The sequence below is a fragment of the Ranitomeya imitator genome, chromosome 2, assembly GCF_032444005.1.
Source record: "Ranitomeya imitator isolate aRanImi1 chromosome 2, aRanImi1.pri, whole genome shotgun sequence".
NCBI lineage: Eukaryota > Metazoa > Chordata > Amphibia > Anura > Dendrobatidae > Ranitomeya > Ranitomeya imitator.
The window spans coordinates 355,128,284-355,146,918 of record NC_091283.1 but is presented as its reverse complement, the minus strand read 5'-3'; the positions used below and the strand labels follow the sequence as shown (position 1 = coordinate 355,146,918).

Below are 18,635 nucleotides of genomic sequence, written 5' to 3'. Positions count from 1 at the left end.
AAACATTTCTGTGGGGAAAATGATTTATTTTCACGGCTCAACGTTATAAACGTCTGTGAAGCACCTGGGGGTTCAATGAACTCACCACACATCTAAATACAATCCTTGAGGGGTCTAGTTTCCAAAATGGTGTTACTTGTGGGGGATTTTTACTGTTTAGGCACATCAGGGGCTCTCCAAACACGACATGGTGTTCACTAATTATTCTAGCTAATGTTCAACTCAAAAAGTCTAATGGCACTCGTTTCCTTCCGAGCTCTGCCGTGCGCCAAAACAGCAGTTTTCCCCCCACATGTGAGGTATCTGTGTACTCAGTAGAAATTGCACAACAAATTTTGGGATCCATTTTTCTTGTTACGATTGCAAAAATTACAAATTTTAGTCTAAAGTAACATTTTTGTGAAAAAAAAGTTAAAATGTTAATTAATTTTGCACATTCCAAAAATTCCTGTGAAACACCTAAAGGGTTAAAAGCACCATGATGGCTGGAGTTTTTAGAATGGTCTCACTTTTGGATATTTTCTGTCATATAGACCAGAGGTCCCCAACCACCGGTCCGCGGACCAGGACCGGGCCGTTGAGGTTTTTCAGCCGGTCCGCGGCGCCGCTGACAGCTAGCTTCGCGGCCCTGGGCCTGGTCAGAGCACGCTCTGTGACAGCTCGCAGCTCCCGGCAGACAACATTATGCAGGACGGGGCGGGGCGTCAGGCGGGTCTTAGTGACGCAGCCCTCCTGCGCAGCATGGTGTGTTCCTGATGGGGTGGGGCGGCAGGCTCTCCTCACTGACACGCCCAGTGGCGTATCTAGGGGGGGGGGCAGCCGGGGCATTTGCCCCGGGCGCAGCCGGCAGGGAGGGGCGCAGTCGGGCCGCCTCATTCGGCGGTCCGCAGTGTCTCCCTCGGCGGCTGCATTCTGCCGCCCCCGGTCAGGGAGTCAGCTGTTCTCTGTGCCGACTGTCAAGCTGACAGCCGGCACAGAGAAGCTGCAGAGCACCGGCTCCCAACGTGTGCAGAGGTGGAGGGGAGCCCCTGCAGGGTGGCTGCGACGGGCAGGGAGAAATCCCCGCAGCTCCGTTGCCCAGCGATCTGTCTTCCTGCTTCCTCTCACACAGACGCGCCGCTGGATGACGTCATCATTCAGCGGCCGGCTGTGTCAGAGGAAGGCAATGAGATGCTGTGGTAGAGTGCGAGGAGAGGTGAGAGGGGTGTGTGAATGTGTGTGTGAGAATGTGTGTGCGAGAATGTGTGTGTGTGAGAATGTGTGTGTGTGAGAATGTGTGTGTGTGAATGTGTGTGTGTGAGAATGTGTGTGTGTGAATGTGTGTGTGTGTGTGTGTGAGAATGTGTGTGTGTGAGAGTGTGTGTGTGAATGTGTGTGTGAGAATGTGTGTGTGTGAGAATGTGTGTGTGTGTGTGTGTGTGAGAATGTGTGTGTGTGAGAATGTGTGTGTGAATGTGTGTGTGTGTGTGAATGTGTGTGTGTGTGAGAGTGTGTGTGTGAATGTGTGTGTGAGAATGTGTGTGTGTGTGTGTGTGTGTGAGAATGTGTGTGTGTGTGTGTGAGAATGTGTGTGTGTGTGAGAATGTGTGTGTGAATGTGTGTGTGTATGTGTGTGTGAATGTGTGTGTGTGTGAATGTGTGTGTGTGAATGTGTGTGTGAGAATGTGAATGTGTGAATCACATTCTCATTATAAATGTCATAATTACATGATAAGTATGCACTAAGCTCCACCCCTCCATAACCCCACCCCCATATGACCAGAGCCCCACCCCCACCCCACCGGGCCATGGAAAACTGGTCTTGCTTAAAGCCGGTCCCTGGTGCAAAAAAGGTTGGGGACCTCTGATATAGACCCCTCAAAGTCACTAGAAATGTAATGTGATCCCTAAAAAAGTGATTTTGTAAATTTAGATGGAAAAGAAAGGAAAATTCGATAGTCAACTTTTAACCCTTATAACTTCCTAACAAAAAAAATGTTTCAAACATTGTGCTGATGCAAAGTAGACGTGAGAAATGTTATTTATTAACTATTTTGTGTGACAAATCTCTCTAAGAGCATAAGAATTCAAAGTTTGAAAATTGCTAAATTTTGTATTTTTTTTTTTTTAATAAATGCATAAAGTCATATAGAAGAAATGTTACCACTATCGTGAAGTACAATATGTCATGAAAAAATAATCTCAGAATCACTGGGATCCATTGAAGTGTTCCAGAGTTATTACCTCAAAGTGACAGTGGTCAGAATCGTAAAATTTGTCCTGGTCATTAACATGCAAACCACCTTGAGAGGTAAAGGGGGTTAATGTTTTTTTTTAATAAATATTATCATTTGTTTTTAATTAAGTAAAATATGACAAATAATGTTAAAAGTTTTGGTATTTCCTTTTTTAAACAGTAGGGGGGCAGCTGCTGAAATTTGCCATGAAAACCTAGTGTACAACTACCTCATATTACGACTGCAGTAAATGTGGGCGGGGGTCTGCGCATCACTCCTCTCCTCCCCTTCTGGGTGTTTGTAAAAATATAAGAAAGGAGCCATTTTGCTGGTGACTGAAAGTGATACTGACAAGTACAATGTCACGGAAGATGGCAGGGACCACCGATTCTGTTAGTACTGTTCGCTGTATCATAACCTGGGGTTAGACACGTGGAGTGTATCACGTGCGCTATTGGATTCACTTAGAGCAACTCATGCTGAGATTAGATACAGGGCTAAGTGCATTATACTATAGAGAGGCCTATAGGTAGTGCTTTATACTATATGGAGGCCTATAGGGAGTGCATTATATGGTATAGAGGCCTATGGGGATGAATTATACTTATAAAAACTTAATTCCAGGTCACCCAGTTGCTCTATACTATGTGGAGGACTATGGGAAGCATTATACTATATGGAGCATTTAATATTTTTAGTCATAGCAAATTCATCTGCTGAGGTTCTCCTACATCCACTATTAGGCCAGTCTCACACGTCAAGATAATTCCGGTACCGGAAAAATCGGTACCGGAATTATCCGTGTCCATGTGTCCGTGTGCTTACCGTGAACATCAGTGTGGCACACGTGCGGCAGCCATGTGCCGCCTGTGTGCCAACTGGGTACCACACGGACCGTGCAGGAGACAGCGCTACAAGTGCTGTCCCCTGCATCTGGTGCTGAAGCCGCCATTCATATCTTCTCTCCAGCAGCGTTCGCTAGAGGGAAGATCTGAAAAATCCTTTTTTTTTTGTGTTTAAAATAAAGATCCCTGTCCCCAGCCCCCTCCCAACCCTTGTGCGCCCGGCTGCTGCTACTAAAATACTCACCCAGCTCCCTCGAAGCGTCCTCTCCGCGCCGCACCTTCTCCTGCATGAGCGGTCACATGGTGCCGTCCATTACAGTCATGAATATGTGGCTCCACCCCTATGGGAGGTGGAGCCGCATATTCATGACTGTATTCGGCGGCACCACGTGACCGTTCATACAGGAGAAGCTGGCGCTGAGAGGACGCTGCGAGGGAGCGCTTACTGTAGCGCTGTCTCCTGCATGGCACACGGACTGCACATGGACAGCGTCCGTGTGCGGTACGTGTTTTACACGAACCCATTGACTTTAATGGGTCCGTGTAATCCATGCGCTCCCACGAACACTGACATGTCTCCGTGTTTTGCACACGGACACACGGTCTGTGAAAACACGCTGACATGTGCAGAGATACATTGATTTCAATGTGTCTACCTGAGTCAGTGTCTCCGGTACGTGAGGAAACTCACCTCACGTACCGGAGCCACTGACGTGTGAAACCGGCCTTAGGGTGCGTTGCCGTAGTTATAATCAGGGGCACACTCAGAAGTTTTGTACCCCCCCCTGCCATGAACCAAATCCCTCCTGGTGACACCACTCCCTCCACTTCTACAGTCATGACCAAAAGTATTGACACCCCTGCAATTCTGTCAGATAATACTCATTTTCTTCCTGAAAATGATTGCAAGCACAAATTCTTTGGTATTATTATCTTCATTTAATTTGTCTTAAATCAAAAAACACAAAAAGAATTGTCCTAAAGCCAAATTGGATATAATTCCACACCAAACATAAAAAAGGGGGTGGACAAAAGTATTGGCACTGTTCGAAAAATCATGTGATGCTTCTCTAATTTGTGTAATTAACAGCACCTGTAACTTACCTGTGGCACCTAACAGGTGTTGGCAATAACTAAAGCACACTTGCAGCCAGTTGACATGGATTAAAGCTGACTCAACCGCTGTCCTGTGTCCTTGTGTGTACCACATTGAGCATGGAGAAAAGAAAGAAGACCAAAGAACTGTCTGAGGACTTGAGAAACCAAATTGTGAGGAAGCATGAGCAATTTCAAAGCTACAAGTCCATCTCCAAAGACCTGAATGTTCCTGTGTCTACCATGCGCAGTGTCATCAAGAAGTTTAAAGCCCATGGCACTGTGGCTAACCTCCCTAGATGTGGACGGAAAAGAAAAATTGACAAGAGATTTCAACGCAAGTTGGATGTTGGATAAAGAACCTCGACTAACATCCAAACAAGTTCAAGCTGCCCTGCAGTCCGAGAGTACAACAGTGTCAACCCGTACTATCCGTCGGCGTCTGAATGAAAAGGGACTGTATGGTAGGAGACCCAGGAAGACCCCACTTCTTACCCCGAGACATAAAAAAGCCAGGCTGGAGTTTGCCAAAACTTACCTGAAAAAGCCTAAAACGTTTTGGAAGAATGTTCTCTGGTCAGATGAGACAAAAGTAGAGCTTTTTGGGCAAAGGCATCAACATAGAGTTTACAGGAGAAAAAAAAAGGCATTCAAAGAAAAGAACACGGTCCCTACAGTCAAACATGGCGGAGGTTCCCTGATGTTTTGGGGTTGCTTTGCTGCCTCTGGCACTGGACTGCTTGACCGTGTGCATGGCATTATGAAGTCTGAAGACTACCAACAAATTTTTCAGCATAATGTAGGGCCCAGAGTGAGAAAGCTGGGTCTCCCTCAGAGGTCATGGGTCTTCCAGCAGGACAATGACCCAAAACACACTTCAAAAAGCACTAGAAAATGGTTTGAGAGAAAGCACTGAAGACTTCTAAGGTGGCCAGTAGGGTTGAGCGACTTTTACTTTTATAGGATCGGGTCGGGTTTCACGAAACCCGACTTTCTCAAAAGTCGGGTCGAGTGAAATCGGCCGATCCTATAGAAAAGTCGGGGTCGGGGTCGGTCGAAACACGAAACCCAATGCAGTGCAATGGGATGCTATGGTTCCCAGGGTCTGAAGGAGAGGAAACTCTCCTTCAGGCCCTGGGATCCATATTTAAGTGTAAAACAAAGAATTAAACTAAAAAATATTGCTATACTTACCCTCTGACGCGCCCTGGTACTAACCGGCAGCCTTCCTTCCTTAGAATCAGCGCGTGAAGGATCTTAGATGACGTCGCGGCTTGTGATTGGTCGCGAAACCGCCCATGTGACCGCTCACGCGACCAATCACAAGCCGCGACGTCACCGAGCGGTCACATGGGCGGTCGCGCGACCAATCACAAGCCGCGACGTCATCTAAGGTCCTTCACGCGCTGATTCTAAGGAAGGAAGGCTGCCGGTTAGTACCAGGGCGCGTCAGAGGGTAAGTATAGCAATATTTTTTATTTTAATTCTTTATTTTACACTTAAATATGGATTCCGATACCGATTTCCGATATTGCAAACATATCGGAACTCGGTATCGGAATTCCGATACCAGATTCAGAAGATCGCCGACCTCATGGCCGACCCAACACAGGGGTCGGGTCGGGTTTCATGAAACCCGACTTTGCCAAAAGTCGGCGACTTCTGAAAATGGCCGACCCATTTCGCTCAACCCTAGTGGCCAGCAATGAGTCCAGGCCTGAATCCCATAGAACACCTGTGGAGAGATCTAAAAATGGCAGTTTGGAGAAGGCACCTGGAGCAGTTTGCCAAAGAAGAATGGCCTAAAATTCCAGCAGAGCATTGTAAGAAACTTATTGATGGTTACCGGAAGCGGTTGGTCGCAGTTATTTTGGCTAAAGGTTGTGCAACCAAGTATTAGGCTGAGGGTGCCAATACTTTTGTCTGGCCCATTTTTGGAGTTTTATGTGAAATGATCAATGTTTTGCTTTTTGCTTCAATCTCTTTTGTGTTTTTTCATTTAACCCCTTAGTGACGGAGCCAAATTTTTTAAATCTGACCAGTGTCAGTTTATGTGGCAATAACTCTACAATGCTTCAACAAATCCCAGTGATTTTGAGATTGTTTTTTCGTGACACATTATACTTTATGATAATGGTAAATTTAGGTCAATAGTTTTTGTGTTTATTGATAAAAATATCACAAATTTGAGAAAAATTTTAAAAAATTAGCAATTTTCAAAGTTTGAATGATTATCCCTTTAATCCAGATGGTCATACCACAGCAAACCATTAATAAATACAATTTCCCTCATGTCGACTTTACATCAGCACCATTTGTAAAATGTTCTTTTATTTTGTTAGCATTTTAGGAGGTTTAAAAATGTAGCAGCAATTTTTCATTTTTTCAAGGAAATTAACAACATTTATTTTTTTAGGGAACTATCCATGTCTGAAATCACTTTAGGGGTCTCATATATTGGGAAACCCCCAAACTTTATTTTAAACACTTTAAAAAATAAAAAAATAAAGGATTTTTTCATATCTTCTCTCCAGCAAACGCTGCTGCAGAGAAGATATGAATGGCGGCTTCAGCACCAGGCTGAGGGGACAGCGCTTACTGTAGCGCTGTCTCCTGCACGGCACACGGACTGCACATGGACAGCGTCCGTGTGCAGCACGTGTTTTACACGGACCCATTGACTTTAATGGGTCCGTGTTATCCGTGCGCTCCCACGAACACTGACATGTCTCCGTGTTTTGCACACGGACACACGGTCCGTGAAAACACGCTGACATGTGCAAAGACACATTGATTTCAATGTGTCTACGTGAATCAGTGTCTCCGATTCGTGAGGAAACTGTCACCTCACGTACCGGAGCCATTGACGTGTGAAACCGGCCTTAGGGAGGGACAACTGCCTGCAGAACATAAATCAACACAATATTCCCCACATGTGAAAGGGGGAAAAAGAAAGGCATAAAACGCAAATAAAATGTACAATATTTTATTATAACCAATAATTAAAAACTTGGTCTACCACAGAATCCATGAAATACAGAGGAAATCTCAATTACAAACAAAACAGCAACAAGGCAAATGTAAAGCACAACAAATAGCAAATGGAATGGTGAGCCTATAGTAATATTGTAATCCCCAGATTATAATTAAAAATCTTCAAAAAATGTACAAAATTGCAGTAAGGTGCAAAAGTGTTAAAGACATATGGTCATGTGAAGACCTAATAGTCACCACCAGCAATAAATATATATCCAAAATTTTATGGGGGGTCTAATCATAATACATTCTGAAAAATGACTGAAAGTCTGCAGAAAGTGGAAAAGCTGCAATAAGGTGCAAACAGTGCTAGAGACATACGGTCCTATGAAGACCTAGTAGTCCCCGCAAGTAAACAGTTGTATCCTAAATTGTGTAAGGCTCTAAACATAATGCAAAATGCTATATCTATGTCCGTATAGTAAAGGCCCATATATGCTACCCTAATGAAACAATATGGACAACAAATGAATGTATACATCCAAGGGAATATAACTTACATCCGTGCCAAAGAGTGTAGTACTGCGCCCGTGCCGCCACTCTGACAGCGTCGTTTCACCTACCAGGCTTCTTCCAGCTTGGAACACATAGGGGCAAATTGGAAGTTTGGCAACGTCACTTACAGTGCACACGCGGCTCCAGATCAGGAGAGAGGAGGAAGCCGGGGAGCTACAGGAGGACCCCGGATGCACGTCACCGCCCTGCTTTACCTTGCAAGGAGGCGCAGGAAGGGCGGGATGGAAAGTCCCGAGTCACACAGAGGCGTGGAGATGAGAGCAGTAAGAGGAGGAGGAGAGCGGAGCCCCCGACCTCGACTGCCCGGCATATATAGGTAACAGCGCTCCCGATCGCAGGCCACGGCAGCACTATAAGGGACCTCTTCATGCCCCATAGGAGACTGGAAAAACATTGGTGGTTGCAAGAAGGGGAGGGGTATTTAACCTCTTTTTCCTGTTCCCTATTATAAAACAAAAATTACCAATACAGGAATTGGTTTTTGGGCTTTTACGCATGGTAAAATGGAGGAGGCAGCTTTATTCTTCTTGTCAGTATGATTACAGCGATACCACAGTTAGTTTTTTATGTTTAGGCACTTATACACAATAAAAACTATTTTAGGCTACTTTCGCACTAGCGTTGTTTGCGTGCAACGGATGTGTTGTGTTTTGGCGCACCGTCGGCACAAAAAAGTTAAATGTAACTTTTTTTGTGCGTCGAGTCCGCCATTTCTGACTGCGCATGCGCGGCTGGAACTCCGCCCCCTCCTCCACGGACCTTACAATGGGGCAGCGGATGCGTTGTAAAACTGCATCCGCTGCCCCCGTTGTTCTTTTTGTTCGCAGTTTGCGTCGGTACGTCGGGCCAAAACATGGCGATGGCCCCGTACCGACGCTAGTGTGAAAGTAGCCTTATAGAAAAAAAAATTTCCTTTGCATCGCTTTATTCTGAGAGCTATAACTTTCTTTTCTTTTTCTGCTGATGGAGCTGTATGGAAGATTTGTTTTTGAGAGACAAGATGACAATTTTAGTGGTACAATGTTTATTTACATTTGTGTTTGTGATCGCATTTAATTGCACTTTGTGTACGGCGATAGGATAAAGCATCGTTTTTGGCTTTTTTTTACGGTGTTTACTAAAGGGGTTAACTAGTGGGAATGTTTTATACGACGGGTCATTCTGGACACGGCAATACCAAATACAGCTCTGGCAAAAATTAAGAGACCACTGCACAGTTATGTGCTTCTGATTAGGTGATCACCTGATCAAAATCTTATTTAATGAAGGAAAGTATAAAAAACACTGCTGTTGTGTTCACAATCCTCTTGCAATAGGACAATCTGGATGGCAAAAGAAGTGCTAGTAATATCACAAATGTAATAGGAATGAAAAAATAACATTGAACCATGCCAAAGGAGTTGAAAAGAAAAACCTTGAGTGAGAAAAAGAAAGGCTCAATTCTGGCTTTACTAGCAGAGGGACACAGTAAGCGCCATGTTGCCTCCATCCTTAAAATTTCTAAGACGGCAGCCATTACAACAAGGTCAAGCAGAAAACATTGGGGACAATGAAGCTACAGACCAGCAGAGAGCGAAAACGACTCTCCACTGACCGGGATGACTGTCATCTTATTTGAATGTCACTCAGCAACCACAGGAACAAGTGAAATCAAGTGACCTACAAAAGCAATGGCAAATGGCAGCTGGGGTGAAGGGCTCGGCTAAAACAGTTCGTAACAGGCTCCTAGAGGCAGGACTCAAGTCATGTAAAGCTAGAAAAAAAGCCTTTCATCAATGAGAAGCAAAGGAGAGCCAGGCTGAAGTTTGTCAAAGACCATAAGGATTGGACCATAGAGGACTGGAGTAAGGTAATCTTCTCTGATGAGTCTAATTTTCAGCTTTGCCAAACACCTGGTCGTCTAATGGTTATACGGAGACCTGGAGAGGCGTACAAGCCACAGTGTCTTGCACCCACTGTGAAATTTGGTGGAGGATCGGTGATGATCTGGGGATGCTTCAGCAAGGCTGGAATTGAGCATGTTAATCTTTGCGAAGGACGTATGAATCAAGCCGCATACAAGGTTATCCTGGAAAAACAGTTGATTCCTTCTGCTCAGGCAATGTTCCCCAACTCTGAGGACTGGTTTTTCCAGCAGGACAATAAGGGCCACCACATCAAATCCCTATCATGGCCAGCCCAACCTCCATACCTGAACCCCACTGAAAACCTCTGGAATGTAATCAAGAGGAAGATGGATAATCACAGGCCATCAAGCAAATAAAAATTGCTTACATTTTTGTACCAGAAGTGACATAAGGTCACCCAAAAGCAATGTGAAAGACTGGTGGAAAGCATGCCAAGACGCATGAAAGCTGCGATTAAAAATCATGATTATTCCACAAAATATTGATCTCTGAACTCTTCCGGAGTTAAAACATTAGTATTGTTGTTACTAAATGATTACGAACTTGTTTTCTTGCATTATTTTAGGTCTGCAAGCAATGCATTTTTTTGATATTTTGACCATTTCTCATTTTCAGAAAATAAATACAAAACTTATTGCTTGGAACTTTGGAGACATGTTGTCAGTAGTTTATAGAATAAAAGAACAATTTACATTTTACTCAAAAATATACTTATAAAGAGAAAAATCAGACAAACTGAAAATGTTGGAGAGGTCTCTTAATTTATGCCAGAGCTGTATGTGCACTTTTATTGTTTGTTTTTTTAATAATATTGACTTATGGGTACAATATATTTTAGTTTTTTGTATTATTTTGTGATTTTTTTTTTCCAAAAATATTTGTACAAGTTTTTTTCACTTTTTCTCCCCACTTTTTTATTTAGTCCCACTATGGGACTTTCACGCAGTTAAAAGGAAGAGCAATGCAGCAGTATTGCAACACTTTACAGCCTGTTAGCCCAGCAGACACAAGCTAGTTAGATCATGCACTGTACATGATCTAACTTCCTAGCGCCTGGTGACCCAGATGTCGTCATGACACAATCGGAACCCAGCAATGGTGTCGCAGGGTCTCCGATCTAAGGGCAGAAGGGCTTTCTTCCCTCTACGCCACTCTGCCAGCTTGCTAAATGCTGCGATCACTTTCAATCGCGATTACAGCACTTAGTGGGTTAAAGTGCCAGGAGAGGTGCGGGACAGCTCCTGGCAGTGACCTCTGACACTCGGCTTCCAGGATCAGCAGTTATTTGAAGAAAAAAATCAACATGCACAGTATTTTTTTTTTTACTATGGATAAGTTTTTTCAGCCATTTTCTGCTTAGGCTTCTCTATATTAAAAGAAAACCACCATAAAAAATAAAATTGAACCAACAACGATTGTAAAAAACCAGGCTACAATCGTGAGACACCTGGCGCAACTTTTATGCCAAATATGAAAAAGAAAAAAAAAAAAAAAAATCGCTTTTTTGCACATCATACGTATATGTTGCAGATGTTATGGGCATGGCTATAATGCTAATTCTGGCAATGCTTTATTTGTCAAAACTACCTATGGCAACTAAGGCTAGGTTCACATTGCGTTAGTGGGTGTCCGCTAACAGACTCCGTTACATGGCGCAATTGTCGCAATTAACGCTATGTAACGGATCCGTTAGCGCACCCATTGACTGCAATGTGCTAACGGATTCCTAACGCATCGCAAACGTATGCCATTTTTGGCATGTGTCTGCGGTGTGCCGTTAGTTTCGGACGGACCTCGGACGCTGCTTGCAGCGTTCAGGGTCCGTTCCTCGCTAGCGCAGATCGGGCATCTATGCTAGCGGGATTGCCGAACGCAATCCCTTTTTGGACATTGCGTTAGCGCAATCCGTTAGCGTATCCGCTAAACGGATTGCACTAACGCAATGTGAACCTAGCCTTATAAGGTTGACACAGTTACAGGACTCCCTTGGACTGCTCAGTTCCCCTCCTCATCCGCACAATTCTGGGGGGCTGCTGGGTTTCTATGCTACCTAAATGCCTAATAATGGGTCTGTAGTATACAAAAGTCTATTAGGCCGATCTAGAGGTAGCGGCCAATAAGTTCCCTCTTTAGACTCCCATACACATTAGCAATGAAAAATTACAAAAAAACAAAAAACAATCATTAAACCCATGCTAGAATTTAAAATATTAGATCTTTATTGATAGTAAAAAAACAGAAAAAGGGAACGCAAAAGGGCTAAAACTGTCTAGAGAATCCCAACAAAATCAGGGACAGGCATGCTGCAAGTGACTATTATCAACAGGTATTTATCACAGTGTTATCTAATTGTAAATAGTCCATAATGGTAGGCGCCCCAAAATAAACATACATCATGTGGGAATATTATACTGTGTGTGGAGGGGACGGCAGTATTATAGGAACATTATTCTGTGTGTGTGGGGGGGGGGGTTACGGTATTATGGGGACATTATACTGTGTGGGGGGATGGCGGTACTGGGGGAACATTATACTGTGTGTGGGGGGATGGCGGTACTGTAGAAACATTATACTGTGTATGGGGGATGGCGGTACTGAGGGAACATTATACTGTGTGAGGGGGGATGGCGGTACTGTAGAAACATTATACTGTGTATGGGGGATGGCGGTACTGAGGGAACATTATACTGTGTGAGGGGGGATGGCGGTACTGTGGCAACATTATACGGTGTGGGGGGATGGCGGTATTGGGGGAAAATTATACGGTGTGTGGGGGGATGGCGGTACTGTGGGAACATTATACTGTGTGGGGGATGGCGGTACAGGGGGAACATTATACTGTGTGGGGGATGGCGGTACTGGGGGAACATTATACTGTGTGTGGGGGATGGCGGTACTGTTGGAACATTATACTGTATGTGGGGGGATGGCGGTACTGGGGGAACATTATACTGTGTGTGGGGGGATGGCAGTACTGTGGGAACATTATACTGTGTGTGGGGGGATGGCAGTACTGGGGGAACATTATACTTTGTGAGGGGGGATGGCCGTACTGTGGGAACATTATACTGTGTGGGGGGATGGCGGTACTGGGGGAACATTATATTGTGTGGGGGGGATGGCAGTACTGTGGGAACATTATACTGTGTGTGGGGGATGGCAGTACTGGGGGAACATTATACTGTGTGTGGGGGATGGCGGTACTGTGGGTACATTATACTGTGAGGGGGGATGGCAGTACTGGGGGAACATTATACTGTGTGTGGGGGGTGGAGATACTGTGGGTACATTATACTGTGTGTGGGGGGATGGCAGTACTGTGGGTACATTATACTGTGTGTGGGGGGATGGCGGTACTGTGGGAACATTATTCTGTGTGTGGGGGGATGGCGGTACTGTGGGAACATTATACTGTGTGTGGGGGGATGGCAGTACTGTGGGAACATTATACTGTGTGTGGGGGGATGGCAGTACTGTGGGTACATTATACTGTGTGTGGGGGGATGGCAGTACTGTGGGAACATTATACTGTGTGTGGGGGGATGGCGGTACTCTGGGAACATTATACTGTGTGTGGGGGGATGGCGGTACTGTGGGTACATTATACTGTGTGTGGGGCGATGGTGGTACTGGGGGGATGGTGGTACTGTGAGAACATTATACTGTGTGTGGGGGGATGGCGTTACTGTGGGAACATTATACTGTTTGGGGAGCAAGAAAGGGGCACTGTACTGTGAAAGTAATATGGGTTTCCATGGTGTTATTTCATAGTTGTGTGGTATGTATCTATCAGATGAAAAGAATCAAAAACATTACTATTCTCATATAGTGACAACACAAATCCACCAAAATAGTCTCAGCACTGAAGGGGTTACTGCCCCCCCAGTAATGGGGAATCTCCAGCACCTACCTCCACCTGCAGAGCCCCACACCACATATATGGCTGCTCTGTGCGCACAGGACCTGTGATGAGGTCACAGGAAGAGGCGGGGCTTCATCTTCCATTACAAACTCTATACAGAAAGGCAATGTCTAGGCTGGAGTGGCCGTTTTCTGCAATTCTGACCAGTGTCCCTTTATGAAGTAATAACTCGGGAACGCTTCAACGGATCCTAGCGGTTCTGAGATTGTTTTTTCATGACATATTGGGCTTCATGTTAGTGGTAAATTTAGGTCGATAATTTTTGTGTTTATTTGAAAAAAATGGAAATTTGGCTAAAATTTTGAAAATTTTGCAATTTTCAAATTTTGAATTTTTATTCTGTTAAACGAGAAAGTTATGTGACACAAAATAGTTAATAAATAACATTTCCCACACGTCTACTTTACATCAGCACAATTTTGGAAAGAAATTTTTTTTTTGCTAGGAAATTATAAGGGTTAAAATTTGACCAGCGATTTCTCATTTTTACAACAAAATTTACAAAACCATTTTTTTAGGGACCACCTGACATTTGCAGTCAATTTGAGGGGTCTGTATGGCTGAAAATACCCAAAAGTGACACCATTCTAAAAACTGCACCTCTCAAGGTACTCAAAACCACATTCAAGAAGTTTATTAACCCTTCAGGTGCTTCACAGCAGCAGAAGCAACATGGAAGGAAAAAATGAACATTTAACTTTTTAGTCACAAAAATGATGTTTTAGCAACAATTTTGTTATTTTCCCAACGGTAAAAATGGAAACTGGACACCAAAAGTTATTGTACAATTTATCCTGAGTACGCTGATACCCCATATGTGGGGGGAACCACTGTCTGGGCGCACGACAGCGCTCCGAAAGGAAGGAGCACCATTTGACTTTTTCAATGACAAATTGTCTCCAATCGTTAGCGGACACCATGTCGCGTTTGGAGAGCCCCTGTGTGCCTAAACATTGGAGCCCCCCACAAATGACCCAATTTTGGAAACTAGACCCCCCAAGGAGCTTATCTAGATGCATAGTGAGCACTTTGAACCCCCAGGGGCTTCACAAATTGATCCGTAAAAATGAAAAAGTACTTTTTTTTTCACAAAAAAATTATTTTAGCCTCAATTTGTTCATTTCCACATGGGCAACAGGATAAAATGGATCCTAAAATTTATTGGGCAATTTCTCCTGAGTACACTGTTACCTCACATGTGGGGGTAAACCACTGTTTGGGCACACGGCAGGGCTCAGAAGGGAAGGAGCGCCATTTGACTTTTTGAATGAAAAATTAGCTCCAATCGTTAGCGGACACCATGTCACGTTTGGAGAGCCCCTGTGTGCCTAAACATTGGAGCTCCCCCACATGTGACCCCATTTTAGAAACTAGACCTCCCATGGAACTAATCTAGAGGTGTGTTGACCACTTTAAACCCTCAAGTGCTTCACAGAAGTTTATAACGCAGAGCTGTGAAAATAAAAAATCATTTTTCTTTCCTCAAAAATTATTTTTTAGCCCACAATTTTTTATTTTCACAAAAGTAACAGGAGAAATTGGACCCGAAAAGTTGTTACCGAGTTTGTCCTGAGTTCACTGATACCCCATATGTGGGGGTAAACCACTGTTTGGGCACACGTCGGGCCTCAGAAGGGAAGTAGTGACTTTTGAAATGCAGACTTGATGTAATGGTCTGCGGGTGTCACGTTGCGTTTGCAGAGCCCCTGATGTGCCTAAACAGTAGAAACCCCCCACAAGTGACCCCATTTTGGAAACTAGACCCCCCAAGGAACTTATCTAGATATGTGGTGAGCACTTTGAACCCCCAAGTGCTTCACAGAAGTTTACAACGCAGAGCCGTGAAAATAAAAAATCATTTTTCTTTCCTCAAAAATTATGTTTTAGCAAGCATTTTTTTATTTTCACAAGGGTAACAGGAGAAATTGGACCCCAATAATTGTTGCCCAGTTTGTCCTGAGTATGCTGGTACCCCATATGTGGGGGTAAACCACTGTTTGGGCGCACGTCGGGGCTCGGAAGGGAGGGAGCACCATTTGACTTTTTGAATGCAAGATTGGCTGGAATCAATGGTGGCGCCATGTTGCGTTTGGAGACCCCTGATGTGCCTAAACAGTGGAAACCCCTCAATTCTAACTCCAACACTAACCCCAACACACCCCTAACCCTAATCCCAACTCTAGCCATAACCCTAATCACAACCCTAACCCCAACACACCCCTAACCACAACCCTAACCCCAACACACCCCAAACCCTATCCGCGTTTATGCCGCGGTGTAGCGTAGTCCGTCTAACGGGTTGCCTAGACGCAGTGTGAATTAACCCTAACCCTGAAAAAAAAATATTTTCTTTATTTTATTATTGTCCCTACCTATGGGGGTGATAAAGGGGGGATTTATTTATTATTTTTTATTTTGATCGCTGTGATCAAACCTATCATAGTGATCAAAATGTACTTGTAATGAATCTGCCGGCCGGCAGATTCGGCGGGCGCACTGCGCATGCGCCCGCCATTTTGCAAGATGGCGGCGCCCCTGACGCAGACGGACGGACACCGGGAGGGACACGGGAGGTCGGTAAGTATGATGGGGGGATCGGACAGCGAGGGGAGATCGGACTGCGGGGGAAGCGGACAGGAGGATGGAGGGGAGCGGAGCACACTAGATGACCGGAAGGAGAGGAGATCGGTGGCGGTGGGGGAGGCAGATCGATCTCCAGCCATGGCTGATGCTATTGCAGCATCGGCCATGGCTGGATTGTAATATTTGACCAATTTTTATTGGTGAAATATTACTATCGCTCTAATTGAAAGTGAAACATCACTTTCAACAGCCAATCAGAGCGATCGTAGCCACGGGGGGGGGGGGGGGGGGGGGGTTTGAAGCCACCCCCCAAGGGTTAAAGTACCACTCCCCATGTCCCTGCAGATCGGGTGAAATTGGTGTTAACCCTTTCACCCGATCTGCAGGGACGCGATCATTCTGTGACACAGCATATGCGTCACAGGTCGGATTGGCACTGACTTTCATGACGCATACGCTGTGTCACAGGTCAGGAAGGGGTTAATACCCAGCACTTGGGAGCAGAGTGTGCGTCTCCATGTATTGCTATGCAGCCGCACGCTCCGCTCCGGAGTGCAGGCGGCAGGGCCGAGTATTAACATGTGAGATTCGGCCGTGTTTCTCGCATGTGTGATCCCATTCTAAAGTTCGATGTCTGTACCGAACACCTACTTTTTGGGAACGGACACCGAACACGGACTTCACCAGGAAGTCTGTTTTAGGCCTCTTTCACACGTCAGTGTCTCCAGTACGTGTAGTGACAGTTTTCACATGTACTGGAGACAGTGACAAACGTAGATCCATTCAAATGAATGGGTCTATGCACACATCTGTGTTTTTTCACGGACCATGTGTATGTGAGAACCACATGCAGACATGTCCATTTTTGTGCAACTGCACAGATCACAAGGACCCATTCAAGGCAGTGGGTCATGTAAACACGTACAGCACATAGATGCCGTCTGTGTGATGCGTCAGGCACTAAAGGACAATAGAAACTAACTTTGGCAGTACAATGTTACAAAACGATCTCGTTAAGATGTCTGAATGGGCAAACATTTGGCAGATGAGGTTTAATGTTGATAAATGTAGAGTAATACACCTAGGACGGAGTAATCCTATAGCTGTATGTACATTAAATGGGAGTATACTTGGGACTACAGAATAGAAGAAGGGTTTCTGTAATTTGGTTACAAGAAAGCTGAGTAGCACTACTCAATGTCAGGCTGCAGCTGTAAAGGCAAACTAGATTTTAAGGTGTATAAATTAGAGAGTAAATCCTGTGATTTCCATGTATTATTATCCCTCTATAAATCACTGGTGAGGCCACATCTAGAATATGTGATTCAGTTTTCGACTTCACATTTTAAAAAGGATATCCAGAAGTTAGAATAATGTAGCCAAGTGTTTGATGGGGAAACACCTACTAAACTCTAAAACAGACTGTCCGCAAGGTAATTCAAAACTTTATCAAAATCTCAGTACACAATGGGTTTCTGGGCTCAAGGACCCCCTTTTTCGTTTGGCAGAGATAAAGACATAAATGACTTATTTATATGAAGAAACAAAGTTGTAACAAATATTGTGCATTAGCAAGGCCAGGCCCCCGGTACAGAGGAACAAAGACATGCATGCCCTCACCTGATGCAAGACAAAGAATGCTATTGGAGGCCTAGTTACATTATGGTCCATGGTAGCCACCTAGGGTGAAACACTGTTACAATGAAACACAAAAAAGTTTGTGAAACTAGCCGCAAAATGCTTGTGTGGCGCCCCAGGGTCCTGGTCGTCGTAGTGGTATTGCTTTCCTCTCGGGGAGAGTGATGCTACGTTTGGAGGCAAGGAAGGATAACTGCCTCCAGGTACCACAGACATGCAACATGTTCACACTCCAGACCAGAAGGAGGAGCTCTAAGCCTGTTTAAGGTGAACTACCCTATAAGAAAATCCTGATCTGGAGGGAAGGGGCAGTTCCTGTCAGGGAGACAGAGGGAAAGGAAGCAGAGGAGCCGTATAGCCTGAAGTGCTACAACTCCTGGGAAGAGACACACAGAAAGCCGAACGCATTGCAGCGAGCGTGAAGGAAGCCAAAGCAAAGGAGAGGATACCAGAAGGGGACAAGCCCCGAACAGGCTGCCTTCTTCTGAGGCGCAGAATCCCGGTAGCCAGAACACTGAGGGAGTAAGGATCTTTATGCTTTACTTCAGAGACCGGCAGGACAGCTAATTGCAAGTTTCCGGTCCGCACCTACACCCAGGAGGCACGGTGGCACCCCTCAGAGGCCAGGGCGTGCTAGAGTCCCTATAAACAGCCTCCAGTCGTATGGGTTTTGTCCTATCCAACTATGGGGGACAGAGAGAGAGACACCACATCTGTGAGACCCTTATGTGAAGCCATAGGCAGTAAGGGACTGCACCACCGCAGTGCAAGGGAAGGCTACTGATTTCCCCCTGGACAAGTGGACTTGCCTCCAAACCGGCCAGACTCTGCCTGCCCTGTGATCTGGTGCTCTGGACTGTGGACGCTTAAGTCTTCA

The 18,635-nt window shown here is 45.0% G+C and overlaps 1 protein-coding gene across 1 annotated transcript in view; it reads right to left on the bottom strand.

Moving 5' to 3' along the window:
- The window catches only part of LOC138663792 (oocyte zinc finger protein XlCOF22-like), a 46,603-nt gene extending 33,018 nt beyond the window's left edge, over positions 1-13,585 (bottom strand). The window contains exon 1 of the mRNA XM_069750130.1: positions 13,526-13,585. The gene's annotated coding sequence lies outside the window, so the exon portion shown is untranslated. The remainder of the gene's footprint in view (positions 1-13,525) is intronic.
- Positions 13,586-18,635: the final 5,050 nt, after the last annotated feature.